The following is a 24,432-nucleotide window of genomic DNA, read 5'->3' on the forward strand; positions in this document are numbered from 1 at the left end:
CGGTCTTAATATCCCTGTGGGGCATGGTCCCTAGCTGGGAAATTCAGGGATGGATTACAAAGTACAGCAGTTGGCTCCTTGGTCAATCACGCCCCCTTTAGTTGGAACTCTGCCACACAAGTATAAGGATGAAATGTATCAAAACATATGAAGCCCCTGGAACATGGCCAGGCACAAAGTGAGCACAATGTAAGTGGCTGCTATTATTGTTATTAATTGCTTGAAACATAACCGATTAGAACCAATTAGAACCATTAGAACCAATAAATACATTTTAAAAGTCTATGTTAAGAGTAATGTGATATAAACTATTATTATTTAACATTTTGTATGTATTTGTTTTATCTACTGTAACAAAATTGCAGAATAAACCTTTTATATTTCTTTATCTTTCCTGGAACATCTACTGTATACACATTCTCATAGTACATGCTCAATAAATGTCTGTTGAATAAATGATGGATTCAGTTATCAGGGAAATTACACTGATAGGATCTTCAATAGTAGATAGGCTTATCCTTACTTTGGAAATAAATTCATAAAAGGTTGCCAATCTACCCTTCCTAGGAAAACCATACCAAGTTGTTTTTCCAATACTCTATAATAAAAATTTCAAACAGAGCAAAATAGATTTTTTTCAGTGAATACCCACATACACACCATCTAGATTCTACCATTAACATTTTACAATGCTTGTTTCATCACCTATTTGTCCATCTATCCATCTCTCTACTCAGTCATCCATCCATCTGATTTTGGGTGCATTACAAAGAAAACTACAGACACCTATTCTTTTCCCTAAATATTTTATCATATGTATCATTAACTAGAGCTCAAAAATTTTCCAGGTTATTTTTTCTTTTAATGTAAAATTTACACTGAGTTTTTGAATGAGTGTAACCAGTTCTGAGCACCAGGACATCACCTGGTTGAGAGCAGTTGGCAGCTGCATATTTCTCTGGGGAATTGAATGCCCTTGGTGGGTGGAGCATTTGCTTGGCACATGGCACGTTATGTGCTTCTCGCAGGCAGATGCTAACTATTGTACATTAGGGTCCCCAGGACACAGACTCAGAGACACATTGTGCAGGTTTATTAAGGAGCACCCATGAGATAGATGCCTATGGAATGGAAGTGGAGGAAGCAGGAGAGGCAGAGGGAGAAGTGGAGTTGAGGGACAGATGTAGCCAGCCCCACAGGGAGCTAGAATACCGGTCAGAGTTGTCCTGAGTTGGGCTGAGATAGCTGGGTTTTGTATTCACCCTGCCATCAGTCACTGGATGTGGGTGCCTCCAAGAATGACAATGACCTTGGACCAGGCAGGCAGCTCTCTGCAGCTGAAGCACCAAAGGGCCAACATTTAAGGCTGCCTTAAGGCTTCCTTCAGAGACACATCATACGGCAACTGCACATGCTTTATTCCACAGGAATAGGAAATTCCATCCAAACCATGTTTAGGGTCCTGGAGACTGAATTAGTGGCCTGAATAGGTTGTGATAAACATTTGTTTGTATGTTACAGCCAATGGGAAACAATATTGCAAAGGGCTGGGATTGATGACTGATTGTTATATTATGAGGGTATTCCTCATGTGACACAGGAGAGCTCTGTATCTTGGGTAGCAGAGGGTCCTCATCAAACTGCACAAGAATGACACGTGAGAGAGAGCGCCTGGTTGGCTCAGTTGTTAAGCGTCCAACTCTTCATTTTGGCTCAGGTCATGATCTCACAGTCTGTGAGATAGAACCCCGGGTCAGGCTCTGCGCTGACAGTACAGAGACTGCTTGGGAATCTGTCTCTTCCTTCCTCCTTCTTTCTGAGGCTCTCCCACAAAACAAATATATAAACTTAACAAAACAAAACAAAACAAAAATAGAATGACGAGTTAGAAAGGGTCCAGGAAAGGATCCCAGGGTTTTGCCATATAAGGATGAAAGGACTTGTGACCTGGCATAAAAGTTAAGGAACTAACTTGCGTTCTGAAAACCTGGTAAAATAAAATGTGAGGCTAACTAAAGACACCAGTGGTCACAGACCTTATACACAGTCATCAGGATTGGCCTTGGCTGAAAAACCGAGTGATTTCATCAAAATGATATTTTTAAATGAAAAATTCATCTCCTATGGTCTGAATATTTGTGTCCCCCTAAACTCATATATTGAAAACCTAATGCCCAAGGTGATGGTATTAGCAGGTGGGAGGTGATTAGATCATTAGAGTGGAGCCCTCATAAATGGGTTTAGTGTCCTTATAAAAGAGGCTTCACAGAACTCCCTCGTGCTTCCCACCATGTAAGGATACAACAGAAGTCAGCCACCCAGAAGAGGGCCTTACCCTACTATGCTGGCACCCGATCTCAGACTTTCAGCCTCCAGAACCGTGAGAAATGAATTTCCATTATTTATAATAACTGTGGTATTACATTACAGCAGTTTGAACAGACATCATTTTGTATGCTCTCCCTTAAAACAAAAGCAAAAACAAAAACAAAAAACTAGTGCCTTCTCAAAGTGGACACTTGTCATTTGGGTATGCCCCAAATCTTTTGACCATACTCCCCACACTTTGCTAATGTCTTACAGGATAATTCCCTCTTTTTGTAACATAGAATGTGAAGATAAAGCAAAATCTTCATTTCCTGGCCTCCTTGCGGCTGGGACTCAGTCACGTGACTTAGCTTCTGCCAAGCAGAAGGGCTTTTCTGGGAACTGAGTGAGGCAGGGACAGAGGCGGGGCCAGTGGCTGTGGCAGAGCTAGTGTGGCTCTGAGACAGCTGGGGAGGGAATCTCCCGATTCACCAGCTGACTGACACTTGGCAGGCTGACTCTGTTGTGTCACTCTGCAAGTCACTTGGGAAGCTCAGCCTAGAGCCCTTTTCTTGAACCCTTTTATGCTTCTGAGAACTCTGTTCCTCAATATCCCTTCCTTCATAAGCCAGTTAGAGGCGATTCAGTTGTATGTATCAAAATACCTTGAACAATCCATTCCTATCACCCACAACAGCACTAGTTGGAACTTTCTAAGCCACAGCACACTTTCATCAAATACAATATTCTGTAGAAGCCCGGTAGACAAAGTAGACTATGAATGGAGTTGTGCTAATATAAGTTGTGCTAATATAAGTTGGTCTTCTTGCTCCTCCCAATTCTAGATCTCTAGGGTTACAGTGAACTCAACTATAGGAGAAAGTACAAACTCCTTAGCAAGGTTATTCCAGAGGGTCCTTCATGCACTGAAACCAACATATTTTCTTCTGTTTCATCTCTCATGATTGATGCCTTCTGTTCTACAATCCTACCTGATTGTTCCCCATTTTCTCCATAACCAGTCATCTACTTGTTCCTCTTCTGAGCATGTCTGTCATGACTGCCAGGAAAACATTCATGTGCTCTTTAAGACCCAGATCAACCATAACCTCCATGAACCTCTCACCAATGCTTCTTTTCATCCAGCAATTGGTCATTTCACTAGTCCTTACCATTCATGGGCCTACCATTTTCTGATGTAAGTAAGTATTCTCCAGTGATGACCCCAGGTGACGAGTGATTTTTGCTGCAGCACAAATCTGAATCACTAATACACCAAGGCTGGCAAATTGCCCTGGCTCTTCCCTTCTTTCCATCCATCAGGGCTTTACATTGGCCAAACCTGGCAGGAAGCCAGTTAACAAAGGGGGCCTGAGAAAGTGTAGCTGGGCCAGTCCAGGTACAATAGAGGGCAGAGTCAGGGAGAAGCAAAACTGGATCTAGAGGGAGAGGAGGAAATGGTCAGCTCAACAGAACCTCACAGGATCATGAGTGGGCCTCATTAGAACATAACAAATGAAAGACATACTTTGTCACATTTTGCTCATAAGAAGTGGATTTTGTTCATTTGTTTTGGAGAGTCAGTAAGCTAGCAAATCTATGCAGCCATGCATGAGTTTTCATGTTGGGAAATAATGGAGATGAATGAAAAAAAAAAAAGAAGTGCTTCTGTAATGGCGGGATACCACAGCCCCTGGCAAACACAGGAAATGAGGGATTCATTTCTGTCACAGAAATCAGGAAGAAAGATAGAAGAGCGAACTGATGGGAAATTCAACTGTGCACCCACATTCTCACAGTATCGTTGTGATAGAAATTGCATATGACACACCCCTGACCTACCACGCTGGCAGACTCAACCCTAAGAAGATTGAGCAAGCAGTGAGAGGCGGTATTTTTCTCATCTTACTTCCAATCAAAAGGAGGAATTGGTTGGAGAAGGGGCAGTGATGAGCACCAAGAGCAAGAATTCTCACATCATCCTTACATTCGCATCTGTTCGGAGTGAGACACCTAGTCTGGCCAGGAATTTTGTAGTTATGAGCAGAGAGTTTTAAAATGTTTACAGGTGAGTTGGGGTTTATAAAAAAATGTCTTCCTTCTCATCAAGCAGGGTGAGACATCCTTGGCAATGGGGTTCTGACACCACAAACACAACTACACAGCTAGAAGGAGAAGAAACACAACAAGCTGATGTGTTGGCAGACAGCTCTATAGTGAGCTCACAGCCAGAAAGGACAAAATATGGGTATAGGTCCCAGAGGCCTGGTTGAGTCCCACACTGAGGTGGATCTATGTGAATACCGTCTAGAAGCCTTAAAACCCAGGAAGAGATGTCTTTCAAATAAAACACAGCTAAATAAAACCATAAAGGAACTATTAAAAGGTATTTTTGGAACAAGGTTGACTGGCAGCAGAATAAGGGAGGAGCAAACGTACTCAAATCCTTGTCCACTGGAGTATTTAATACCCATAATATGAACAAATAGAGAAAGAAGTAAGACTGTAAGCCTGGGGAGAGGAAGCCAGCATTAATATGCAGGACTGAATCCTCAAGGATCTGGATATTCCATAGGCATTTCCATTTCCCAATATGGTAGGATCACATGCCAGGCTACAGTTAAAAATAAAACACACGTGAGATTATTTGTGGTCATCTTCAAGCATTCATAGGAAATTGAAGAGGGGCTGGGTCAAGGCTGGTGAATAATTTTGACCCCTGGCTTCAAAAAACAGAGAAGGCAGTGGACCCTTCCAGCTATGCAGCTGTGGGCTGGAGGGCCACCTTACTCATGACTATAGTTGGGATTATTGGCAAAATGGTTTGGCAAAAAGTGTTCATCCCCAGGGGTCAGCTTGGGTTTTCAAAGGCAAGCTGCATCAGCTTAACCACACTTGTTATGTTTTTGGCAGGGCTATTAGACTAGGAAATTAGTAAGAACCTGTTACCAATGGGGCTGAATTTCATAAAAGGAGCCAACAAATAATGACACCTTTTGAGTAAGATAGAAATTGTGCATAAGAGGAGGACAGTATGATAGTTAAATGCCCACACACATTGAGCCCTACTTGATGGATTGCAACAAGTGGAGCAGGCCCCAAGTCTCTCTCCAGGCCTTTCCTGTTCCGGATGTTTATTAGTAAGTTGAACTAGAATAAGGGTTGAGTGAAGGTGAAGTTGACAAATGGGTTAAAGTGTAGAGAAATGTCAAATCTTCTAAGCAGTGTTTCCTGAACATCAGTCATTCATGTACTGCCCTCACGGTTCCCATTACCATGTACCACATGGGCTTAAGGACTCTCTTTAAGTTGACTCATTTTTAACTTAAATTTATATTAAAAGAATCCACGTATTTGATGTGCTAATTATATTTTACAGTATAAATTAAGTTCATAAGAATTAAAAGAAACAATGAAATAAAAGTTTAGAAAATGCTCATTTGAGTACCATCTAAGAATCTTTTGGGTTACCTCTAGCAGCATTTGTAACATGCTTTGGAAAAATAGGACCTGATGACAAATTTGGGATACAAAATACAATTCAAGTGGCTGAGATAGTAGGATCACAAAATGAAATTTGGCAGAAATAAATGTGAAATCCTGTGAGTAGGGGTACAAAACACATTGCTACAGCACGTACCAGGGGAAGGTATGGTCTACCAAGAACACATGGGTAAGGGTCTCTGGATCAAAGTTGAATGTTAGCGCCACGATGGATGTTGACATTGCCTGAATCACTGATGCCTATCCTATGTGGGCCCATTGAAAACAGTTTCTCCGCTGAGGGAAGCCCTGCTGTGAGTCCTCAGCTCTCAGTGAGAACATGGCAGTTCAGTTCATAGGGCTCAGTTTTGGTGAGCACCAACACTGGTACTCTGCTATGCTGGACTACAGTGAGAAGGGAAGCCAGGAAGTGAGAGAAGAACAGAAACCTGCCCACAAAAGGATTAGCTGAATGGCCTGGTAAGGTTCAGAGTAAAGAAAAGAATAGGAAGGGGAGCTGTCTTCATAAAACTAGGCTCAACCTGCTGGGCTCAGCCTATGACACACCTATGATCAGAGTTGCCTACAACTGAGAAGGATGTCCTGGAAAGCACAGAGCCCCTGTTTGCTGGGGCTAGAGCCAAGCATAGGCTGCTCAAGCATTTGGAGGGGTGGGTGAGGAAGGCTTAGTCCTAGATCAGACTCTCCAGATGCAGAGCCTGAAATGGGGATTCAGATGCACACAGCTTATTGGGAGTGTCTTGTCAGGGAGTGAGGAAAACAGAGACAGCAAATCTGTGTGAACACAGGTAAAGTCTAGCCCTAGTCCGACTCCATGGGGAGCTGTGGTAGCATGAACTAAACCATACTTATCCCACTTGAGGCATAGGGCCTCCCTTTTACATCTGTGTATCAGCCAGTCAACGGCTTGGGCTGCACTACTGGGTATATCTTCCCAGGTAAGGAGGTTCCTCTCAGCCGAGAGCAGGTCTCTGGAGAAGGAGGCTACTGAGATGTAATTAGACTTCAACACACATGGCCTCCTGGAGAGGGGTGTACTAGCCTGGTGATCCTTGGTGGATAGCTTCTATCCAGTGGTTTAAGAGGCTGGCCTTTGAGTGTTCTTTCCTATCGGGAAATGATTGATGACACCTGAGCTCTTGTACCTTATGTCTTGAGGTTGTTGTTTAAAAACTGCTCAAGACCATTTTTCTTCTTGGCTCCTATTGTGTCTCTGACAGCCAGAACTTGCAAACAATAACAACAACAACAACAACAAAACTCTTCCTGAAATTCTAAGAAGCTCCTACAACCGTTACAAAGTCCAAGTCATGCAGGGGTAGATCCAAGTTTCACGGGGCATGAAGTTTATTCTATTTTGGAAGCCCCCTTTATATGAAAGAATACAAAATTACTAGTGCAAAATGCCTGCAGGCCCCTGGAAGGGCTCTGGGCACCGGGAGGGCCTTGAAGAACACTTTAGTGTAACTAGATATACCATAAATCTATGTCTGCCTGTATTAATTTTTGCCATATACATGTAATACTGTACTGTTATTTACTTTAAAAAACCAATTCATTTAAAGACAAATCTAACTCATCCCAAGTAATAATCATGGTGATATCATAATTGGATGTGGTAGTTAATATATTTTAAATAATTTTATAATGAATCCCTATGTTCAAAAAAGATTATTTTTGGTCAGTCTAAAATCAAGTTACATTCAATCAAGGGCAGACGTTCCCCACCACCCCCACCTTGATAACTGGTGGTAGGAAAGAGTCCTGAAAGCTTCCTTCTCTGCCTTAGACCTCTTCCAGGAAGGGAAGTGTCATCTGGAAGGAGGCCTAGTTCAGGGTCCCAAAGTAGGATCTTACTCAGGCCCAGCTTTTAAGGGACTTTAATAATTCTGCTAATGCTTAGACTAGTCTCCGGGTGGTTGTAGCAGGGAACAAAGATGTTATTACTATTCTCTTACTTGTGTTCAGAGAAGGGCAAACAGCTACTAAACGGTGAAATCGAACTTAACTCAGCCTTCAGATTTCAGAGCATAAATATTTTCACTACCTTCTGCTTTCTTACCACGTTCACTATCAGTTAGCTTTGATTTTAAGGTAAGAAATCTCCTGGCAACATCTTCTTGCTATGGCTCTGTAACTGCTAAAACAGGGATTCACTAAGAGGGATACTTTGAGCAGTTGGTCCCCCTATCCCTTAGTTTCCTCAACTGTAAAATGAGTATTCAATGTAAAAATCTATGGAAAAGCACTTCTTAGCACAATGCCTGGAATATAGTAAGTCTTTAATATATGCTAGTTTTCTAATGATTATTATGAACCACCAGAAATTATTTAAAAGATTTTTTTTAAGTTTGGTTTTACTAAGTTGCTAGGCCAAGATAAGACGTATTTAAGAAAACAGCCACCTCCTTTTACAGGACACATTGTGAAGAAATAATATGTTAAATGCATGCAAAGAACTTTTCAATTATTAAATTGAATTATTTACTTGCTGTCAAGATTAAATAACCATATTAATGTATATATTAGCATGAGCAATAAAGAGTGGCCATAAATAATTAAAAATTCATTATGCTCATCCAAATAGATGTATACAGTGTTTTAGCATTTGGGATTTATAATTGTGTGTATGTCTCTCTCTTTCTCTCTCTCGTTAGTGTCATTCAGCAAGCACCTATTGTGCCTGGGAGAATAAGCATCATTAGCTGAGCCATTACTTGTGCTCTAAGTTAATGTAACTCTTTTTTTTTTTAGTCTTTATTTAAATTCCAGTTAGTTAACATAGAGTGTAATATTAGTTTCAGCTGTACAATACAGGGATTCAGCAATTCCATACATCACCCTGTGCTCATCACAGTAAATTAATATAATTCTAACACCTGACAGAATACAGGTACTTAGTGAGGATCAGGATAGGAGTAAGGATAGGACCTGAACAATAGAGTTTGAAAGATGAAAATAGGATATGAGTTTAGAATCTATTGGAGGCTTTTAGAGTCCCTTACTTCATACAGATATGGGCTCTTCCATTTATTCCACTGGTCCAGCCCCTAAAAATTCTTCCCATTCTTTGGATTCATGATAGGAAATTTATCTAAAAGCTCTGATAAAATGCAAGAAGGAAAAATGAGTGCTGCCACTTCTACTGATCAGGTCTAGGCAGTTCTCATCCTCTTTGTCAGTCCTGGAGAACTGGTCAGCCTGTCCCACACCTGTCCTGCAGCATTTCTAGCCTGCAAAGCTTCCAGGAAGCTCAGACCTCTGGGCCACATAGGTATAAAATACACTTGGGTCCACCTTAAAGGATGGAACACAGACAAGAATGGACTTTGTGGGCCTGAAGGTTCTGGAGACCATGTTCCTGGGTAGTGCAGAAACATCCTCCAAAAACATGTGGGAGAAGAATGAGCCAGCTCTAATCCTGATTTTCATCTTTCCAGGTCTCACTTTCCCAACCTAGGCACTGAGAATGGGTGTATCTTGGCCCACAAGTCATTCAACCATTTTATTTAACCAGCATGAGTGGGCATCTACAATGTACCAGGCAGATAGCAGATGTATTAAAATGCTGCCCTCTGCATCAAGACACTCACAAGACCACTGCTAAAATTGAGATTTGTGACCCATGCAATAGGAACATATGGTAAGAAGTGTAAGTTCTTCCGAGGGAGACCAGAAGAACTTTATGAGGAAGGCAATCTGAGCTGAGCCTGGAAGGGGAAGTAGGCAGTGGAACGGGTTCCAGGCAGAGAGAAAAGCACAAGAAATGCCATATAGAAGTGAGAGGTGATGTGCTTTGGAGAAACTGCAAATCCAGTACTGCTATTTCTAGAGAGGGAGTATCCTGGGGAAAAGGAAGTATCCTGGGGAAGGGAAATTGAGGTTGGACAGAACAGATTATCTTGTAGGCCATGCAAACAAATTTAGGTTTGACTCTATGGGTCATGTTGAGGTACCACTGAATATTTCTTAATAGGAGAGTGACAATGTGGTGGGCCAATCAGGTGGGAGGTGGGGCTAATACATATGTGAGACAAATATAAAGGGTGGAAGATATATACATGTGAGATCTATTTAAAGGGTATAGGATTTGATACATGTATGAGGTAGGAAGAGGAAAAAGTATCTGAGACAACATTCAGATTTCAGCAATGGGAAACTTGGGTAGAGGTGGTAAAATTTACCAAAATACAGCATCTAGAAAAATAGCAGGTGTAGTAGGAGAAACAAAACAGCTCACCTTTGGACGATCTGAGTTTGAGAAGTGGGTCCCCAAGCTGAGATGACCAAGAGAGAGTTAGAGATACGAGTTTGGAGCTCAGAGACACAGTCAGGAAGTAGAGACACTGTAGTGAGTGTGCAGCATGGCCAATGGATGAAATGGATGAAATCTGAGGTATAAAGCCAGAAGATTCCTCTAGACGAGCACTGCCCATACCGCCTGCAGCAACATTCTGGGACCAGCTCACACCATGTCCAATTAGTCCCCAAAATTAAGTTCTATGAAATGTGTAAAATGTGAAATAAATAAAAGGGTAGAGAAAATAAACATTATTTGACTCACATGGAAACAAATTCTTCCTCATCGTAAGAGCCAGAAGGAACAAGACAATTAAAACTAAACACTGCAGCAGGAATGGAAACAGAAACAAAAAGGGTTTATGAATATCAGTTTATCAGAGTTGCCCTGGATTGCTTGGTTGTTGGTGGAGGGGACCTGTCAGGTCCCCACTACCTCCAACTGCAGAATAGTGATCCATGGGGATCACCACTGAAACCACTCAATTTCTTTCTAGCTCTAGGCTCATCAAAGGCACCTTTTGAAAAAGTAGTATATTTTCCTTGGCCTTCACATTCCAAAACAGCAGGGAGTATTCCAGTTTCCCCACCAGGCACTAGCTCCCAGGGTGGAGCAGTATCCGGGCACCGTGGTTTACAGGAAACCACGCTCTGAATCCAATTAGGAGAAACAACCTATGGCCTGGGCCTCCCCTTGTGGCTGACTGAGTTTTTGTGCCTGTGAAAGATTTCTGAGCAACGTTCAGGCTAGCTAGTTTATCCATGACATTAGCAACAAATAGGCCCTCCGGACCAACAAATATGGCTCTCTGGACTTGTTGTAAGTCGCAACATCTCAGAGTGCTGTTAGTATGAGGGGGAAGTGAAGAAAGAGATCACTGTGTGGATGGCACACGGCAGACTTCCTCTCTCCCTGACATCACAGACACTGGTGATCAGGTGTGGTGATATATCCCAGTGGGGTACCTCAGAACCCTTTCCAACGCAGCACCCCAAGCCTTCAGGTAGAGGTTACTCCAAACTGATTCTGTCAGTGAAAAAAGTGAGGCTTTTCAAAGGCTAAGTAACCTCTCCAAGGTCTTGCAGCTGGCCAGTGTCAGAGCTGGTGTTGAACATGGCTCTCCTTGACTGTCTCAACAGCATGTCAACACTCACCTTCTAATTCCAAGTTGGAAGGTCACTATGTTCTGTATTCTCCCAGAGCTTCCAGATGATCAACATGACAGGGAAGAGTGGAATATCCAAACAAGAACTCTGTCGTCTCAGTGAGATAGAACTGGCAATACTTTTTTATAGCAAAGGTTAAGGAGTTATAGTTCTCTGTGTTCATCTAATATTTGGTCGGGATTTTTGTTTGTGTGACCCAGTTCTGATTACAGGTCAACCATGTCTAACCCTTATGTGGGTGCACTGTTTTCTGCTGTATGTCCACTTCTACTTCTCCATGCTAACAGACTTATAAGAAGCCTAAGTCCTAGCAAGGCAAAAGTAGTTTCCCAATGCTACCCAGGGCTCAGCCCAGAAATTGACTTTCTGACACCTTGCTCAGCCTATCTACCTGGTTAACCATTTGTCCCTGCTCTTCAACTGGTCTAGTTCCTTAAACTTGAAGAGGCTACTCTGATTAAAAAAAGTTAAAGAGTTCTTCTGACTGCATAGATAGCAAGCTAAGCACCCTAAGATTAGGTAGTATTCAGATGGAGGTAAGATCACAACTGTATTTTATGGATAGGTGATTACAAGCTGTCGATCAGCAATGCTAAATGCAAGTTGAAACCTAAAGACCATAATTGATATGATTAAGGTAGGACTTTAGAAATGTCTTTGTAAGTCTGACCTATGAAGAAAAATCTTTTGGCTTGAAACTTTCTGCCATTAGACCCAAGTGGGTTAGACAAGAATATATTTGAGATAAATGAATCAGTTCCAGCTTTTTCAAAACTGCATCAATATATTAAGATTCAACCCATCCACAAACACTATATGTGTGCCACAGTGCAAGGGGCTGTGACCAACTCTTAATGTCTGTTTCCTGAGACAGAAGTGTGCCTGATAATTTTCTGAACCTAATGAGGCATCTGTCTTTTGTAATATCCAACTTGCTTGTATATTACATTATAAAGATGAAACCACAGACCCGCAAACTGACGCCCTATTACTTCCCCAAAGGAAGATGCTACAGAAACTTTAATCTTCCTCCATATGACACAGTTGTTGGAGTAGATGCTGACCACGGGCATGCAAGGTGCCTTGCTCGATGGTGACTAATCAATTTCCCAGAGGACTCTGTGGGGTAGTGAGCTCCGGAGGAAATAGATGGCAATGAATCACAGTGCTCAGGAGTGGAAAATGTAATGTGATTCCCATTAACTAAAAGAAAAGGTTGAGGGAGAAAAAAACAACTAAAAATTAAAACCACACACACACTCACACATCAGCAAATACCACGCTGAGCATGTCAGTATAACTTCTGCTTTTTCAAAGTCCAAAGAAGGCAGAAGAGGGCACATTTTCAAAACAAAGCCCAATACATCTACTTGGGGAAAAACGGAACTAGTATAGTGCATAAAGTAGTTACATGAAAATAAATGGATTATTTTTAGTGAAGTTGGTATTTGTTATAAGAAAAAAGGAGCCAATATGTTATTTTTTATTCCATCACAAATAGTCCTTTAGACACCTTCTTTATTTTTTGTTGAATACTATAAAACTCTAAAATGTTAACTTTTGCTTAGAGCATACTTTATCTCTGTAGATAAAATTCCTACCTCATTACTATAAGCATTCTCTGGAGTAGCATCATTCAATTTTTCAGTAATGAGTTACCTAGGAATACAAAATAAGGGAGTAGAAGTTGGGCTCCTTAAGAATCCAATCAATAAGCAAGTAAAAAAATAAACAAACAAAAAAAAAAGCCTCGAAGCTGTTGAAATCAATCACTTTGAAACAATGGAAATTATTAGAAACAATGAGTAGGGCCATAGAGCTTTGATTTAATGTACAAGCCAATGACTAATCCATGCGGGCACAAATTTTGAGTTTCTTTGTCGGTGCTTAACTGGATAAGTATGCATCTGAATTGGTTAGTTACAAGAAAACATGACCAAGTTTACAAAACATAAAATGGAGATCATATTTGGATAAGATTTGGTTTATTCCAGCACCAGAGATGGCCAAATAGATTTTGAAATCAGTATGAGCCAGAAACTGAACAACTTGACAGTATGAGGCAGGAAGATTTGGGGTAAGGGTCTTGAGTGGGGGTGTTGTGTGACCCCACTAGTTATTTGTTATGATCTAAGTGGTGGTATTACGAAATAAAATGTCACCTCTTTCGGAAAGTGGCACCAATCAGTGAAAAGGAGCACCGAGGTGGGAGAAGGGCAGAGGGCAGGAAGGATCACCCCTCACATACCATATACACAGGCATCTGTTCTGGGGAGCTGGGCCTCCAGGAAATAGCCTGGGTCATGCCTTCAAATGCGTTATCGTTGTCTGAATTTTCCAAGTTTGGGAGTTTTCTTGGGCCAAGCTAACTAAGTGGCTGAAATCTCCACTTTATGTTTTGTTGTGTGAACTCCTAGAAACACCTTTGTGCTCCCATTTGCCAGTAAAAACAAAACAAAACAAGGTCAGAAACAGCATTTTGGGCTCAGATGTTTTGGTCCCTGCATCTTTCATTTAATGCTACCATTGTTTACTTTGATCTAACTAGTAGCAAAATTTACAATTTACCAAGACTCGAAGGGATTATTAATCATTTCAAATTACCAATCAGGAAAGCATTTTATAAACACTCCTGGTTTTTTGTAATTTGTTTATCTTGTATTTCCAAATATCAAAATTCCTAACATGTTAAGAAACCACGCCCCCAGATAATAAAGACTATGTTTTATTTTCCAGTTGATTTTTTTCAATATTTTTGGTTAAAAACTAGGATACAACAAGTGATCTGATTAACCAAGTAAACATTCAAATCTACTGTTTTACTGTAAATTTAGAATAACCTTTTTATTACAAAAGCAATACAAGTTTGTTATAGGAAAATTTGAAAATAAATTCTAAAATGAATAAATAAATAGATTTAAACAATTAGATCTATTAATCCTCCATAGTCCATCCTTCCAGAATTTTCATGACTCCATCCGTCTCTACCTCCTCACTGTATTTTGTTTCATTTTGTAATGTTTAGTATAACCTGGAATATGTTGTGTATTTACTTGCTTATATATTGTCTAATTCTCCCAGGAGTGTGAGAATCTCAGAGTGGAGGACTTTGTCACACTGGTTCACTACCAACACCCTCTGGCCTCACAAAGTGTCTGATGCATTGTAGGATTTCCTAAAGATTAGATGAATGAATGAAAGAATGAATAATTGGTACGCATTAAATATTTGAAAACCTGAAAGCCATTAAGTCAAGGAGATGGCATGCAGACCGCAGTATCTCTGTTCCATCTCATTGTTCTTTATGCTCCATCTGCTATTAGGTAACTAGCCTATTCATTTCTGCTTGAACTTTGTAAATTTAGCTACAGGCATATATTTAGTTCACTTTCGTTATATGAGAAAATGTAGAAGAAGTATCAGATTTGGCAGGAAGTGAAAGAGAGGCAACTCCACAGACCCGCTGGCTGTGCACAGTGTCAACGCGGAGAAGATGTGAATGGGGGCGCCACTGGGGAACACGCTGGCGCCCTGAAGCAAGTGCCTGTGCCCATGGGCGAACCAGCTCGGCTCACTCCTCTGCTCCCCAGGTCTGAATCTATCTACACTGGCAGTAGGACACACAGCAAGTGCCTGAGCTTACCATATGCGGAGGGAAAAGGCTGAGGAAGATGACCTCTGCAGGGACTGAAAAAAAGAAAGATTATAACAAGCCCTTTCATGTTTTGCTTTATCCAACATCTGGACATTTTTTAAATCACCAATTTCCCATTCACAGAGAAAAAGTAGTTGAGGAAGTATATTTTGATTTAATAAAGATCCACTGTGTCCTAGGGGCGCCTGGGTGGCTCAGTCGGTTAAGCGTCAGACTTCCTCTGAGGTCATGATCTAGGGGTCTGTGAGTTCCAGACCCGCGTGGGGCTCTGTGCTGACGGCTCAGAGCCTGGAGCCTGTTTCAGATTCTGTGTCTCCCTCTCTCTGACCCTCCCCCGTTCATGCTCTGCCTCTCTCTGTCTCAAAAAAAATAAACATTTAAACAAATTTTTAAAAATAAAAAATAAAACAAATAAAGATCCACTGTGTCCTTACCAATGACACTTCTTGGCAAAAGATCAAAAATCTGATCTCGCCCTTCCTTTTATTTCTTTTACTGAGGATGTAACACCACGAGACAATTCCTGAGTGTACCATTCTGACGGGACACAGGGACAATGATGGAGGCAGGGATTTTTTTTTTTTTTAACTTTCTCTTTGGAAATAATTTTGACCTTACAGAAAAAAATTACAACAGTCCAGAACCCTTCTTAATCAATAAGAAAACAAAGAAAAATGAGAAAAGATTTGAATAGACATTTCCCCAGAGAAGATATATGAATGGCAAATAAAGTATGGCAAATAAAGTTTCGTTAGGAAATGATAAAACACCCTTACACTTCTATCAAAATGACTAACCTCGGGGCACTTGGGTGGCTCAGTTGCTTAAGCATCTAACTTCGGCTCAGATCATGATCTCACAGTTTGTGAGTCCCAGCCCCACATTGGGCTCTCTGCTGTCAGCACAGAACCTGCTTCAGATCCTCTGCCCTTCTGTCTGCCCCTCCCCCAGACTCTCTCTCTCTCTCATTCTCAAAAATAAATAAAAATTACAATTTTTTAATTAAAAAAAAAAGAATGACTAACCTCAGAAAGATGGACAATACCAGTTGTTGGTAAGGATATAGAAAAACTGGATCCCTCATACATTGTGGGAATGCAATAAAATGATACAGTCTCTTTGGAAAACAGTGTGGCAGTTTCTTAAAAAACTAAACATATTCTTACCATATAACCCAGAAATTTCACTGGTTAAGTACCTACCCAAGAGAAATTAAAATATATGTCCACATAAAGACTGCATGTGGATGTTCATTACTGCATTATTCGCAATAAAACAAAAAAACAAACCAAATTTCTATCAACTGTAGAATGGATAAACAAAAAGGTGATATATCCATACAATGAAATACTATTCCACAGTAAAAAAGGGAACAAACTATTGACATATGCTATGATGTGAATAATTTTAATAACATATGCTAAGTGAAAGTAGTCAGACACAAAGTCCAAATATTATATGGTTCCATTTACATGAAATTTCTAGAAAATTGTATGTATTTACCCACTCATATTTGTAGACTTAAAATGGGTGAATTTTATGACATGTAAATTATAAACCAATGTTTTCATGAAAGCATATTCTAGGGGCACCTGGGTGGCTTAGTCGGTTAAGCATCCAACTCTTGATTTTGGTTCAGGTCATGATCTTGCAGTCGTGGGAACTGATCCCCATGTTGGGCTCCATGCCGAGCATGGAGTCTGCTTCAGATTCTCTCTCTCTCCCTCTGCCCCTCTCCCCCACTCTAGCTTTCTCTCTCTGTCAAATTAAAAAACAAAAAAGGTAGCATATTCTACACATATTGTTCTGCACTGTGCTTTCTTTCTAGCCAAAACTATAACTTGAATAGAGTTTCATGTCAGCACATTAACTCTCCCTCTTTTGGTAATGGTTGTATAGTGTTTCATTGTATGTCTGTGCCAAATGTAAATAAATTAAATAACCATCCAAACGAATGCTCACCATTCAGTCTAAAGGCCTTCACGGTATTTAGCCTCTGCTGTGCTCAGTTTCAAAAGCTACAAATTCCTTCCTTCCATTCCCCCAAATCTCTGGAGTGCCCTATAGCAGATGCCAATAGCGCCTCACCATGTCCCCTCAGCACCTACCACTTCCACAGCTGTCTAGGGTTTTCACAGCAAGTACCAGTGGCACTCTTTCTGAAGATTCTGACAGCAGCAGGCTTGACTCACCCATGAGTGGACCAGAAGACCAGTGAGTCACTGGCCCTTGAAATGTTTCTCACCAGTGATGGATGGGAATTGGTGAATAAAATACCCCAGCAACCTCACTCCTTGGTGAAGCAACTCTGAGTTGAGGTCGAATACTCTCCCAGAGCTCGCCTGCAGGATGGAGCCCCACTTGCCCACAGTGGTAATCTGCCCATTAACACAACTGCTTTCCCTTCCCTGTCTCAATTACCCACCCCCACCATCCTTCCCACCAAGAAGTGACACTTAGTAATTGGCTCACACATCCGGCACTTTCTGCTCCACCCTTGTGCATTTATAAAAACAGAAACAAACCACTAAGTTCACAGGCATTTTGATTTAGTATTAATGAAGCATATGATTTCATGGGCTAATTAGAATGCTCTATTGGGACAAAGAAGGTGCCATCGTCAAGACGTTAGCATCAAGGTCTGTGTTCACTTGATTGCTCGGCTGCTACATGGACACAGTAAAAATAACTTATGAGCATTTGCAAAGACGTTTAATCGTTCAAGGCTTAGGTTATTTTTTCAGCAGACCTCCTTTACAGGGCCAAGAACACAACAGTCAAGCCACCCTGAGCATATGCTTTATGACTTACAACTCACAAAAAGCATAAAACGGCAAGTCTTTTCCATGCTAACTTGGAAAAAGTCCTGCAAATTTATGGCTGCAAATTCCAACCAACATAAAAGCTCTGCCTCCTCTCCTTCCAGCCAAGCTGCGGTCGTGCCAGATGAGAGAGCCAAGGCACTGAGAAAAGCAGAGAAATGAGATTTTTACAGGATTCAATCCTTCTCCTGAAATGCAGGAAAATACACCCATCAATATAATTGACAATTTATTCATTCCACTTGCTGCTCTTATCTCATTCTGACAAGCTTGAGCAACTGGCAGGGGCAGATGCCATTTAGGCAGCTGCCCAGGTGGTAACAAGTTGTCACGGTGGGACGGCAGAGCTCAACAGCTCCAGACACTTTGTGAGTCCACACTGAGACTTCATCGTAGGAGATAAGGCAACAATCTCCAGCTGAGGTCTGAGACAGCAAAGAGGTTTCTGGAACCTGAGGGTGTGCAGTTTTAAAGAACCATTTCATCTCCCATTAATTAGAAATTAGAATATTGTTAAAGATTTGGGACTTTGCCCAAAGTGATAACGAAAACTGGCATTGGTAAAACTTTTAAATTTCACATTGTATTTGCACAGTTTAGCAGCTGACAGAGGAAACACAGTAGAGTGCCTTACTGATCCTAAGCCACGGCCAGTAGCAGAAGCTTCTCCAGTAAAAGCAGAATATACCTCTCTGCCTCTGACCTTGGGTTTGGCTGTGTGACTTGCTTTAGTCAATAAGGTAATATAGAAAGGTCTATTAAGAGGCCTCTTGGGTTTCCACCTGCACCCCTATGCTTCTGTCACGGTCACACACAGAGTTTCCATTGAGTACCAGCTGCCCACAAGCCTGACATAGAATATGCTCAGGTGCAGCAGGCCTGAGACTAGACCTCAGCCAAGAGAGGCCAAGCCCAGCTGGACCTATGCCAGAAGCAGAGCCACCCAGCTGAGCTCAACCCAGATCAGCCAAACCCCAGCCAACTTTCAGTTGTATGAGCTAAATAAATGCTTATTATGAATTTTCCACTGAGGTTGGGGGCGGTATGCTGCACTGTGACTGGGACAGCTGATGCGGAGAACACAGGGGAAGTATAGGAAGCCAAAGGGAGTAATGCACAATAGCTTTTCCCGGTTTCCTTCCTTGGACAAATGGGTGGCAACACACAGGATAGAGTGATGAAATTCACAATTACTTTAAAAAGATCCCCATGATTTCTCCAAGAATACCCTAGCTTCCATGTCCTTTGGTGGGATGATTCCAAGATCTATCCTACACTGTCTCCCACAGATCCCCAGCGGGATTAAGCCCCAGTTTCTCAGTGTCACCCACTCATGGTCCATCTTGATGGCCTTCCCCCTTCTCAGTTCCACCCCTCTCCTTCCCTGTCTGAGCATCAATGCCCATATAAATATTTGCACATGATTCTTTTTTATATATAATTTTTTAAATGTTTATTTTTGAGAAAGAAAGAGAGACAGTGTGAGCAGGGGAGGGGCGGGAGGGGGGAGAGAGAGAGAATCTGAATCAGGCTCCAGGCTCCCAGATGGCAGCACAGAGCCTGATGCGGGGTTTGAACTCACGAACCATGAGATCATGACCTGAGCCATAGTCAGATGCTTAATGGACTGAGCCACCCAGGTGCCCCAGCACATGAATTCTTGACTCAAGCTAAGCACGGCTCATTTTTACAAATAAAAACTAACATTCATCAAGCACTTGAATGTCCCAGAGACCATGATACACAGATGACTTCACTGCTTTCAGTTTTCTCCTCTGTAAAGCGGGGACAAAAACAGTGCCTCCCTACCTTTCAGGACTGTGTGAGGAAAGAATGTGTTACGTGCCTAGAACAGGACATGATTCACAGCAAGCCATAAAGAAATGTTACTATTTTCAAGCAAGACTCGCTTTTCTTTATTACTATCAGGCTTCTAAGCTGCATCTGCATGTTGGAAAGAATGGGGAGGACTGAGGAAAATACCTAGGAAAAAAGAATGACAAGAAGAGATAAATTCTTCACAAACCACTTTAAATTTCTCAGCCAGCTGATGGCAGCATGAGCCTTTAAACGGTGAGCAGGGAGAGCAACAGAAAGAATGAAGCATTCTCCACTGATTATATGTAATTTGTGAGACCCTGTCACATGGAGGAGAAACCCAAGAATCAGAGAAGATACAAGAGTCCAGGGGAAGACACCAGTCAGGTTGTGCTCTCGGTGTGCATGGCTAAGGCATGGGAGGCATTTCCAGAGGAACTATTTAGGATGGGCCCAGTAGTAGACTGAGGATTTTGATCTGGTTAGCAGAGACCTAGGTTTGTTCTAGACCCTTCCAAAGCACCCTCTAGGTGCCATGAAATAGGGCACTCAATCCCAGCCCCTGGGGCCTCAGGACTCAGCTGGGCGGGTGGAGGGGGGGGGGTGGAAGGAAATGGATCACCCAGGTAGGATTGAAAATGACCCACTCCTGCTTACCCAGGGGAAGGTGGGGGTCATCCCAAAGATAGCTGCTTACTTGCTCCTTGACAAATTCTCTTCTGGTGATGTCATCCCACCAGCCCTGCCCTTCTGTAGCATGCTCCTCAGACCTGGATCCAAATGAAGGCCAGGCCAAGGGAAGGGAAGGGAGTAAGCCCCATGTTCTCTGATCACACCTGCATGGGGGCCACCATTTCTGTCAAACCTTCAGGCCACATTGGCACCACAGGATTCAGCCAAGTGTGCTAGAGAAGCCATTGCACAGCCCGGATTTGAACCCAGCCTTTGCCACTGCCCAACCGTGATTAAGGGCAAGCTACTTGACCTCTTAGCACTCAGTTTCCCAATCTGTAAAGCAAGGATAATAATGATCCCACCCTTATAGGGCTATTATGATGATGAAATACGACAATAAATGTTGTGGTAGTTTCAAGGGGCCAAGTGTTCATAAGCTGAAGCCTTCCTGAAATCCCATGGGAACAAAGCGATTAGGCAGACAGATCATTTGACCCTTCTTCTTCCTCTGGGGAGCCCTGCTGGCTCCCCCAAGTTAGACGTGAGAGTCACACCTTCATCACCTGCCACCCCCAGCTGGCAATGGGGGAGAAGAGAACAGCAAAAGAAAAGAAAGTCTTTACTACCAACTATTCTCCCTGTGCTCTACTATGCCTGTCCCATCTCAATCCCCCTTTTACAGTTAGGCAGGAGGGGAACGGACAGAATGGCCCATGGCTCTTCTATTCTCTCCCCATCTCAGCTTCTTCTTGCTGTCCTCTCTTCTCAGCCTAGTTCCATTTTTCTCGCAAATTATCAACCATACACGTGGGTTCCTTTCTACCATTCTCTATCGTAATGCTGTTAATACCCGCAGTACAATATTAGCATTTCACGTGGTATTGTGGGTTGCAAAGACAGCCACAGTTCTCCACCCTTCCTATAGGCCTGCTCTTTGCAAGACAGCTTTGCAGTTCCTCCCACCAATGACTGCAGTCTAGGTCTCTCTTCTTGAACCTGGATTGGCCTGTGACCTGCTTTGGCCAAAAGAATCTGGCAGATGCACACTGTGTCATTTCAAGCCCCAGACTCAAGAAGCCACGCATGCTCACTCTCTCGGAGCCCTAACCTGCGGGAGGATGAGAGACATGCAGAGCAGAGGGGAGCCATCCCAGGGGAGGCCACCATCACCAACCTGGCAGCTGACTGAAGATGCTCATGTCAGCCCAGCTGAGCCAGCCAGACCAGCAGAACCCCACCTCAGCTGTCAACCTGCAGAGTCCCAAACTAAAAAAAAAAAAAAAGGCTACTATTTTAAGCTACTACATCTTGGGGCTGTTTGTTAAAAATTTTTAATGTTTAGTTTTGAGAGAGAGCACATCATCTGGGAAGGAGCAGAGAGAGAGAGAGAAGAGGATCTGAAGCAGGCTCTGCACTGTCAGCACAGAGCCCGATGTGGGGCTCGAACCCATGAACCATAAGATCATGACCTGAGCTGAAACCAGGAGTCAGATGCTTAACCGACTGAGCCAACCAGGCGCCCCTCGGGGTGGTTTTTTCAGGCAGCAAAAGTTAACTGATGGATTAGGCAATAAACAATACAATTAAAGAATTAAACTTGTCTAACATTTTACATGCATTTATTTATCCTTAATCATAATAAAAAAAAACCCTCCTATTTTGGTCCTGCTGCTGCCTCCATTATTATTGGAGCTCTGCACCTACTAAGCGTAGGGTAAAATGGTGCACATTCTGGACAATGTAGAGGTAAGATTTATTCATAGTTGTCAAGCAGCTGCAGTGGTATGTGTATGACTAGATATAAGGTGAAAGACACAAGTGCCACCATTCCAATGGGCTTCCTCACAAAATGGTGGCTGGTCTCAAAGCAAGCGTTCCTAGAGAATGAGTGATCCAGGTGCAAGCCACGTCATCTTTGATGATCTGGCTTTGAAGTCACTCAGTGTCACTCCCACCACCCTCTCTCTGTCACTGAGTTCCATCCAGACTCCAGGAGAAGGAAAGTAACTTCTGTGCCTGAGGGAGCATGGCAAGGTTCTAAGCAACCTTGTTGTGGCCATTTTGGGGAAATACGATCTGCCAGTGACATATGCTGACATTTCTCTGATGCTAACTCTCTGTCATATGGAAACCTAAGATACTATGAAAAAAAAAAATAGATGAAAAGCAGGGATAGGAAGAGAAGTTGTGGGAAATGTATGAGAAAGGAAGAGAGGGAACAGAGTAAGGCTTTTATGCTGGGATGGAGCTCCACCATCGCGATGTACTCTCAGTGAGTAACCAGCTTCTTTGTGCTCCCTGGTGGCCCATTTCTAAAATGACAACAACTGTACCTGGCTCATGGTGGTATTGTGAAAATTAAAAGGATTAATCCATTAAAGGGCTTAGAGCCTTGCCTGGCATGTATTTTGTGCTCCATAAAGTAAGTGGCTACAGTTTATGTTCTCCTCAACCACCTTGGTGTTGGTTTGGCCCTGTGGCCAATGCATCATACACCGAATCCCTAAGATACCTGGAAACAGGTAAGCAGCTGCCCCTGTCAGAGAAGTCACACCCATACCAGCATATCAGAGCTAGAGCACACAACCTCTCCAACTGCACTGTAGAACCTCGGAAGCCAGAAAAATCCCTGGGGTGCCATGCACTGGGTTTTATAATCTCGATATTACATACCCTTCACATCAGCATGCCTCTGTCTTCCTCTTCAGTTCAACCCCAGCCTCCCCAACATCCCGAAGGGCTTGCACATTTTATCTCTTCCAGTAGAAGTTCAGAAGTCCGGATCTCTTATCTCCATCTACAACACACAGAACTGGCCATTTAGAGGGTTGGGAGCATTAAAAAAATACCATGAAAAACTGCACAGCGGATTTGCCTCATTGGTTCTGGAAGGATGCACTCATAGCTGGGAGCCCAGCAAATGGCTTTTCCTTCCTTTTCTGACACTCAGTCCTACTCCTGGGGCTAAAGAAGGACTTTCTGGGGCACCTGGGTGGCTCAGTCAGTGAAGCATAGACTCTCGATTTCATCTCAGGTCATGATCTCATGGTTCATAGAATCTGTGTCAGGATCTGTGCTGACAGTGCAGAGCCTGCTTGGGATTCTCTCTCTCCCTCTATTTCTGGCCCTCTCCTGCTCACATTCTCTCTCTCCCCCATCTCTAAATAGACATAAAAAAAAGGACTTTACCAGAATGTTCTTTAAATCCCTATGCCAATGCTAGAACTCCAAAATACTCTCACTTTAAAAAATGGAGCTAATTACCAACCAAGCTGTCTTCTCTTTCAGTTAAGTGTCATTTTGTTTTCTATTATCCCTTGCATCATATCAGCTTATACAGAGTCATGCAATCTTCCAGTCTGGGACTTTGAAGATGGGACCAGCCTGAATATGAAATTCCAAATTATCTCCATATCTCATTTTTTGTATCAATGCCTTAATCTTTCCAAAATCACCCAAGCACACAAATGTAGTCAAACTGCTCACAAACAAACAGAAACAAAACACAAATATTAGATCAAAGCTCAAGTCCCTTTGACCATCACCACTAACAACTGGAGCCCACATCCTCAGCAGGGGTAGACACTGTTATAGTTTGGGATTAAATCTTTCCAGATCACTTCTGTGCATTCAAAGATTTAATCTCTCTCTCTCTCTCTTTCTTTCTCTCTCCCACACACATACTTACACATATATATTTCTTTTCTAAATAAATGTTCATTGTGTGTCATCCTACATCCACTTATTCCATGCTCCAGATGTCCTATAAAACTCCCTACACCAGTATAAGAAGACTCTTTCTCTCTCTTTTTGTTTTTTACACTTTGATAATATTTCATAGTTTCAGCTTCTCCATCAGGCTGTGTAACTGGACAGACTCCCTTGCCAGCACGTCCTCCAGGACACTCCTGTGCAGATGCCACATGCATGTCTTTGTTCTCTGGATGTGAGTTAGGCTCTAGCCCGGAACAGCCTCCCTGACCCTCTTCTCACACTTGAGAAGTTTCAGCTCTCAGGCCTCAGGGCAACACATTTGATCTTGAATCCCAGCTGTGTTTCTCAGGCAATTCACTTAACTTGGGTTCCTTCTATGTAAAGTGGGGTGACTGGAATAGCACCTACTTCAAAGGGGTATGCTTGTAAAGTAATCCATGGAAAGCACTGGCCCATTGCAGGTTACTTAGT

At 42.4% G+C, this 24,432-nt stretch overlaps 1 protein-coding gene across 4 annotated transcripts in view; it reads right to left on the reverse strand.

Moving 5' to 3' along the window:
- RIN2 (Ras and Rab interactor 2) overlaps positions 1-24,432 on the reverse strand; it is a 224,515-nt gene that overhangs the window by 155,766 nt on the left and 44,317 nt on the right. For 3 of the 4 annotated variants that reach the window (XM_058684763.1, XM_058684765.1, XM_058684764.1), the window contains exon 2: positions 22,921-23,044. The exons of the other annotated variant lie outside the window; for it this stretch is intronic. The gene's annotated coding sequence lies outside the window, so the exon portion shown is untranslated. The remainder of the gene's footprint in view (positions 1-22,920; positions 23,045-24,432) is intronic. 4 annotated transcript variants of the gene reach the window in all.

Source organism: Neofelis nebulosa, chromosome 9 (assembly GCF_028018385.1).
Source record: "Neofelis nebulosa isolate mNeoNeb1 chromosome 9, mNeoNeb1.pri, whole genome shotgun sequence".
Classification (NCBI taxonomy): Eukaryota; Metazoa; Chordata; class Mammalia; order Carnivora; family Felidae; genus Neofelis; species Neofelis nebulosa.